General features: G+C 46.4%; 1 long non-coding RNA gene across 1 annotated transcript; it reads left to right on the forward strand.

The window, feature by feature from the left end:
• The first annotated feature begins 864 nt into the window (after positions 1–864).
• Positions 865–6,131, forward strand: LOC111819907 (uncharacterized). The gene is made up of 3 exons (XR_002823463.1): positions 865–968; positions 4,586–4,732; positions 6,073–6,131. It is a non-coding gene; the product is annotated as an uncharacterized LOC111819907 (long non-coding RNA).
• Positions 6,132–8,449: the final 2,318 nt, after the last annotated feature.

An 8,449-nucleotide genomic window follows, 5' to 3' on the forward strand; every position in this document is an offset into this window, starting at 1 on the left:
CATAAATGATGGAGTTGGACCAATGTTCTCCTGAGCCCTGTCGCCACAGTGCATGCTTCAGGAAGCCTCTTGGCTGTTGCCCTCAAGGATTTTGGCAGACTGGCCACTGATTTGGCTTTCATATGCCTACTACGTGTCCCTCTGCATCTTTCTACAAAAAGCCCCCGGCCCCACAGGGCCAGAATTCCCTTCTGCTTTTAGTGGTTTTCCCTGAACAATACCAGTAGTGTGCTGTGTGAGTGACTGCCATCCCTGTTTTCACATGCAGAGAATCCAGGGTTTCCTGTGGTCTCCAAAGCTTCTGGAGTTGTTTTTGCTCTTTTGGGTTAGGGTAGAGGCATTGTCATGGATTGAATTATGTCCCCCCAAAAATGTGTGTATCAGTTTGCCTGGGCCATGATTCCTAGTATTGTGTGGTTGTCCTCCATTTTGTGATTATAATTTTATGTTAAAGAGGATTAGGGTGGGATTGTAACACCCCGATTAAGGTCACATTCCTGATCCAATGTAAAGGAAATTTCCCTGGGGTGTGGCCTGCACCACCTTTTATCTTACAAGAGATAAAAGGAAAGGGAAGCAAGCAGAGATCTGGGGACCTCATACCACCAAGAAAGCAGCGCTGGGAGCAGAGTGCATCCTTTGGACCCCGGGGGTCCCTGCGTGGAGAAGCTACTAGTCCAGGGGAAGATTGATGAGAAGGCCGACAGAGAGAGAGAGCCTTCCCCTAGAGCTGATGTCCTGAATTTGGACTTCTAGCCTACTTTACTGTGAGGAAATGAATTCTCTTTGTTAAAACCATTCACTTCTGGTATTTCTGTTATAGCAGCGCTTGATGACTAAGACAGGCACCATCCTCCTATGGCTGCCTGATTGACGACAGCAAGCTCTCTTAAGAAGCCCGAGGACCTTGAAGCCTCTGTTGCCTGAGCTGAGTGTTGAAGAACTTGTAGGAGCTGGAGGGCAAGAAGGTAGGGAAGAGGCACAAGTGAGCGAGGACTTGGTGTCAGAGAGAAAGGACTAAAGAAAAAGCAAGGGAGGTAGGCAGGGGGCCGGCTGCGTGTTGAAGGTTCTACCTCGTAATTTTTCATCAGGGCCATTGTGTTAATCCTTGGCTGTTTTGCTTGCCCTGCTCTGTGCCCCCTTTTTCTGTAAACAGTGTGACCCCTCCCCAGGCTCAGGGGTGACTGCACAGTCCAGGCTTGGGCTCTCAGCAAATTCCAACCTTCTGAACACAGTGATTGGTTAAAGGATAAATACGTTGATAGAAATTTGTTCATCAAGACTCGTTCCTGAAACTGTTACTGGAGCTAATAGAACAGAAAACTCTTTTTCCTCTGGGTTGCTAAGTGAGGATGTGAGTCTGGGGTCACCAGGAGCCATTTTCCTTCCTCGAGGGAAGATGGATTTAAGAATGATATCAAAATGATGAAAGCAGAGCAAGGCCTAGAAAGAGGCAAATGCTTGAGAATGCTGTCTGAGCCCCTGGGTTCAGCCATGATTAAAATCCAACCCCAGACTTTTCCGTGATGGAACACTTTGTTCATTTATTTATTTATTTGAAAGCTACTTGTCACCAATAGTCGTGACAAATATGGCTGTCTTCAGATGACCACTCGGTCTGAGAGAGTTCAGTCCAAACAAACATTTTGTAGGACTAATTGCAGAACATATGACATCACTGAAAAGTCAGGGGCTTTGGAATAAGACAGGATTGGGTTTGAAACTTGGCCCTGCCCCTTAACAAAGTATATGATGTTACACAAATGTCTTCAATGCTTTGAGCCTTGAGTTTTATCATTTGCACAATACTACGGCTCTAACTAGGTGAACAACAAAATGCTATCGAATAAACGTTCATTGAACATAACCAGTAAGAAACCAGTTGCCGCTGAGTTGACTCTGACTCACAGCAACCCCACCCCATGTGTATCAGAGTAAAACTGTGCTCCATGGGGTTTTCAGTGGCTGTGACCTTTTGGAAGTAGATCACCAGGCCTTTCTTCCAAGGTGCCTACAACCTTTCAGTTAGTTGTCCAGCACATTGACAGTTTGCATCACCCAGGGACTCCTTGTTGAATATAAGAAGGTCAAATATAAGAATATGTGCACATCCTCTCCACGCGGAATTATTTGAGTTTTCTGCCTCTGCAGAGAAATGTGGTAGACTAGAAGGATATGACCTCCAGAGAGCTAAAGTGGCTTCTCCAGGTGGAAGAAGCTTCTGAAGAGCCAGGGTGAGGAGTTTGGGTTAGGAATCCCATAGCTTTGGATGCCATCAACTCTAACCAAAACCGTCTAACCCCAGAAGAGCAGGCAAGGCATGTGTGAGCCCTTCCTGAGAAGCCAACCCTCTAGGGCTTCTGATTGGAGCCCTCCGGGGAGGCTTTTTGGGATTTAAAAACACAGTCACTTGTCAAAGCTTGGTGCAGGCTGAGAAATTCCCTTCTTTGTGGTGCCTATTGACTTGCAGGGAGCCCTGGTGGCTCAGTGGTTAAGAGCTCAGCTGCTAACCAAAAGGTTGGAAGTTCAAATCCATCAGCTGCTTCTTCAAGCCCTATAGGACAATTCTGCTCTGTCCAATAGGGTCGCTATTGGAATAGCGGCATTGACTCCACAACAACAGGTTTGGTTTGGTGGTTTTTATTGACTTGCAAAAGCTAGTGAGCTAGCTGAGAGTGGTGGGACCTGACACAGAACCCAGGGTGTGGTGGGCATTTCTGAGGTGATAAAAGGCAGCAGGTGAAAGCAGTGGCTGTGGAGGAGGGGCCTGTGGAGGAGACAGCAAGAGTGTCTGGGGTGAGGGGCTGCTGCAAAAATAACTCCTGTCCGGGAGGCCGGGCCATAAGTCAATGTTCCAGATGGAATCCCAGCATCCCCCCCTTGACTGCAGCCCCCACGACCACCCCTCCCGCTCATCTACTCATGTAACGTGGCCAAAATTACATGACACTGGGGCAGGCAGCTTCCCGCATAAAATGAGATAGTTGGGGATGATGTGTACAAGAACAATAGGAACAAAGGCTGCATTCAGACCAGTATTTGCATCTATGCTGCATAGTCTAAGGGAATTAAAAACAACCCCCTCAGTTGTTTAAAAGTGATGTTGCATGACTAAGGCAGTGATTTACAGACAGGGACAAAACTTCCTTAATGGTTCCCGGGACTTCAGTGGACCAAGAAAAGATGACTTGTCACCAAGCTCCCAGGTTGATGTTAGGGAAAGTTATTATCATATAAATCACAGCAACCGCCGAGGGGTGGGGGACAGAGGAGTGCTGGGCCCTGGAGGAAAGCTGGCGTTCACAGAGTTGAGGAGCCTTGCTGCTGTCAGGTCTGGTTAGCCAGCTACCCCTTCCCAAAGATTCTAATTCATCATGGGGCTGTAAATACCCAGATGTTGCTTTCAGAGCCTCGGTGGACTTTCCCCATCTCTCTGGTGCTGCTGCCACGCTTGCCTGAAACTTAGCCTCTCATTACACAACGAAAACCAACGAGCTTTCCATCCCTGCCCTGGGAGACGCCCTGCGCGAAGACTTGGTTCCTGATCTTCAGCTGACATTTTCCTTTCCTCTCCATTTCATTCCATCACTCCTACAGCGCTCACCCTCCCTGGGGCCTGGCTCAATAGCTCCTCTCTCTGTTTGTGGCTGACTCCCTCTCACATGCGTGGATCTGGCAAGTGACACTATCCCGCCCTGGCAATGGTCCCCCAAGGCCATCACTTGCTTTTCTAGCTCATTAATCATCTTTGTTGCTTTTCCCTGAGTTTTCTCTGAGTTGGTCACCAGTTTCCTGGACAGAGGAACACAGCACAGCTGCTTCTTTCACAGGCAGAGTACAGAAAGAAGGGCTCTTCTGTCTGGTCACAAGATAGTCCCTTTCCTCTGAGCCACTTCATGGGTGACTGCAGCTGGGACTGCCCTAAAATGCTATCAGCTTCCAGGGAACTCTGTATAAACCGTTTCTGTCTGTCTGGGACTCCTTTCAAGGAAAGGTTTTTTTTTTTTCCTTAATAATATTTTATTATGTTTTCTGTGGAGGTTTACACAGCAGTTGAGGTTCCCATTCAACAATTTCTACACAAGTTTTTCAGTGACATTGGTTACATTCTTTGCAATGCATGAACAGTCTCATTATTTCCATTCTAGTTGTTCAGTTTCCATTAATCTAGTTTCCCTGCCCCCTTACATTCTCATTTTTGTTTTAAAGTAATTATTGAGTGTTCGGTCTCATATAGTGATTTTTTTTTAAAAGGAGCACAGTACTTACGGGTGATATTCATTATTTTTTGAGCCAATTTGTTAGTTAGCTCCAAGGTAACCTCAGGAGTTAGTTTCGGTTCAAGTTTTGAAGAGTATCTTAGGGCAATAGTCTTGGGGAGTTGTCCTCAAGCAAAGGTTTTTAATGTTTTCAGCATTAAAAGGGCTTTATTATGAAGAGGGATCTCTCATCTTATAAAGCAGGTCCATAGCAGGGACAAAGGGAACACTGTCATGAGGAGACCAAGGGTGTTTAGAGGGACTGTGCTCATTCTACAGGAGACAGGGACTAAACACATTGACCTAAGAGTTGCTGCTTTTTCCAGGTCAGGATCCCAGAGCTAGAGGATCACTGGACCAGGGAAATGAGGGACGTGTGGAGCACAGGGCTTCCCTCTAGTTCCAAGTGAACAGCCCAGGTGTTGGCACTTGTTGACCTTTGGAATGTGAGTGTGGGATAACCAGATAATCAGGTGAGTCAGAGGACTGGCTTGGTGGTTCACCAACTGTGAGATATTGAAAGTTCTTTAACTTCTTTGGGCCTTAATGGACTTATCAGTAAAGACGAAAATAATAAGGCCAGTGTAAAGATGGCACCCACTTCCATCTGGCCCTGGCTTGGGTGATGATCCAAAGTGCACCACTCTGGCTCCAAAGAACAGGAGTGGAAGTTCTCCCTCCCTGGCCCCCTTAGGGCTTAGAGTGTCTGGGATATTGTGGGGTGGCTTAGCCATCTGGCATTGGGTTGGAGGTGCAGCACTGGGAGGACGCTGACTCTACTTAGGGGAAGATGGTGATGATCTCCCTCTACAGTGGCCAGAAATTTACCAGGGAGATCTCACATTCCAGCGTGAGGGGGGCAAGCTGTCTGCTGTTCTCAGTGCTGGGCTTGGCACTCTGGTCCCACCCAGCCACTGTACACTCATGTACCCCCCTCACGCTGCTCCTTGTCCCACGGCACTGGCTCCAGAATGTTCTGGGCTCCCAGCCCCGGTGACTCTGAGTCCTTTTCTCCCAGCCTTCCTCTGAGGCCCTATTTCCCTCCCTCTTCAGATCCCCACACACCAAAGCCCTGCCATATGGTCCCTCCAGTTCACTGACGTGGCACTTATACCCTTAGTGCCCCCAAACTGGTTTATCTTCTTGGAGGATGAGGAGGGCCTGGACCGTAGCAACCCAAAGCAGGGAGCGTGTTTCCATCCTTCCACGTGCCTCCCTTCTCTCCCTGAGAGAGAGCAGGGCTTCTGGTCACAAGCGCATGTGCATGAGTCAGACCAAATCCCGTCATGCTTACCTCACATGGGTCTCGTGAAGATTAAATTGAGATAATGTTGTAAAATGCCCCCAAGCACGAAAGTGCAATATAAGTGTGAATTGTTTTCAATATGAAAACACTTAAAGGGAAAATAGCCTAGAACTCCAGTCCCCGCAAACAGTTGCTCTAATAGCCGGAAGCATCCCGGCATTTACTGGGCATTTGTAGGGCTGGTCACAAATGACTAGCCTTTAAGGGTGGAATGTGAAAGAGAAGGCATGCCAGAGTGCCATTGTTTAGAAGGGTATAATGTAGAACACTCTGCTGGCCGAATGCTGGCTTTTTCTGTCTTGTCTGAGCATGAGGATTCATGGCATCCATCTCAAGGCACTTGGTAGTCCTGAGCAATACAAGTCAAAACATTGTTTTCATACTGTAATGTAATCGTATTGTTTGATATGTTGTTGTTTTTGTTAGTTGCTGTCATGTCAGCTCCAACTCATGGAGACCCTATATACAACAGAACAAAACGTTGCCATTTTCTGTGTTATCTTCCAGCGGTATATCGGGCAATATTCTGCTGTGACCCATGGAGTTTTCATTGACCGAATTTCGGAAGTAGATCTTCAGACCTTTCTTTGCAGTCCGTGTTAGTCTGGAAGCTCTGCTGAAACCTCAGTAAGTACCAGAATGGGTGACCCTGCTGGTATTAGAAATATTGGTGGCATGGCTTCCATCATTACAGCAACACACAAGCCACCACAGTACAACAAACTGGTATATATGTATGTAATATATATATAAAACTATATATACAGAAAAAACTATATATATATAGCTTGATATAAAACCAAAGCACAAACCAAATCTGTGGCCGTTGAGTCGATTCTGACTCATAGTGACCCCATGTGTTACAGAGTAGAACTGCTCCATAGGGTTGTCTTGGCTGTAATCTTCATGGAAGAAGATTGCCAGGCCTTTCTTCCATGGTGTTGCTGAATGAGTTCAAACTGCCGACCTTCAGGTTAGTAGTTGAGTGCAAATCGTTTGTGCCACCCAGGGACCTTCTGCTTGATATAAGGGAGCCTTAATCTAGAACTTGGAAATCTTTGCTATTTAGAGGAGTAGACATTTTTTTAAATGGCATTATCTGTAACGGAATTTGATTTACAGGACAGAAAAGAAGGCCTGCGCTTCTATTAACATCTTTTGTTAATCGTCTCTGTTTTCTCCTCTCTGTGAGTTTTAGAGTCGTCTGCAATACCTGACTCTGGTATCACAACCAGTCATTTCAGAGCTAGGCTCAGTTGGCTTTTGCCAAATATGCCCTTTCTTTTAGATGCTTTGCTTTTCCCTGTGCATTGTGGGCTACACTCACAGTCTAGACTGGGGATTCACAGTGGCTTTTCCCCACCACACACTCCCCACTCCCCTGCCCCCCCTCCACCTCTGCCCATGCCCAATTCTCACAGCCATTCCTTGAATAAATATGCCCTGTGTCTGCAGCAGGCTCTTTATCCCCTCAATGTCCAAGGAAACTGATTCATCACACTGAGGTTTCTGTCTGGGAATGGCTTCCAGACAACTCAAGCCATGTCCTAGCCTGTGTGTGGGATCTGGCTTTGGGTCTGATCGTTCTCTTTCTTTGTTTTGCTTCAACTGATCTCCCTTCGGGATGTGGTCTCTGCCTCTTTCTGTCCGCTTATTTCACACAATTGATACCCGGCCTTAGGTTTACTCCAAGAGAAATTCTTGTTGGTCAGTATAATGTTAAGCTTCTAAAACTTGGTGCTAGGTGCTTGGGCGTATGCAGCTCTTCTCTTGAGTCAAGTATGCTCAGGCCAAAGGGTGAATCTGTGGGCGTAAATATGAATAAACCCGGGTAGCTGGGTTTCCAGTCATATGGTTTCCTGTCTCAAGTTAATGCTATTCAACAGTCTTGGTGGCATTTTTTGGGGCTTTGATGGTCGAAGGAAAAGCATTTCTTTCCATTTAGGAAAATAACTGCTCATTTCGGTCTGGAATGAATTTTTCTTGTCCATTTATTTTCAATCAGATGGCATTGTGAAGAAGCCTCTGTGAACTTGTTTAATAACTCTTTTGTTGTGTTTCTGTGGTTTTTTTCAATGTTCATAAAAAATATTTCATCCCTTTAAGAAGTCCTGACAAGAAGTTACAGAGGATTAACAGGGACCAGGTTGTAAAATGGAGAGGAACTATCCATTATGGAGGAGGGGCTGTTGACAGATTTGGAAGTCCTGCTGTAAGGAGGCAGACACGGTGTTCTCCATTTTGTGGAGTCACGGTCTTATATCAAGGAAAGACTTCTTGATATATACTAGAGCAGCTGAGAATGCAGTCTTCTCCCTAGGGTAGGGGGAGATAGTTACAGCAAGATAGTCACAGGGTCAACAGAGGAACATGAGGGAGAATTAACTCTTTGGATAGGCAGCTGGTAACAGGCTTGGGGAGAAGGGCTCAAAACTGAGAATATATCTCAGGGCAATGTGGCAGGAAATTCTTTGATTCTTTTCTCTTTAAGAAATAGAGTCTATGTCTCATCCTTGTTAGACTCGAGACTACTTTGACCAATAAACTGTGGGGGAAGTGACACTGTATGAGTTCTGAAGCTGGGCCATAAAAGGCGATGCAACTTCTGCCTTGTTTGCTGGGACGCTTGCACTGGGCTCTCTGCACCGCCAGCTAAGCAGTCTGTCTATCTTGAGGCTCATGCTGTGAGGAAGCCAAGCCACATGGAGAAGCCACGTGTACACCTCTGGTCAGCAGTCATAGTCTCTGAGTCATCCCTGCTCAGGTGCTAGATATATGAGTGAGCAAGTATTCAGATGACCCTAAACTCCAGCTGTTGAGTCACCCTTAACCTTTGAGTCCTCCCTGCTGAGGGTCCAGATGTTGTAGAGGAGAGACAAGTTAT

Source organism: Trichechus manatus, unplaced genomic scaffold (assembly GCF_000243295.1).
Source record: "Trichechus manatus latirostris isolate Lorelei unplaced genomic scaffold, TriManLat1.0 scaffold00021, whole genome shotgun sequence".
NCBI lineage: Eukaryota > Metazoa > Chordata > Mammalia > Sirenia > Trichechidae > Trichechus > Trichechus manatus.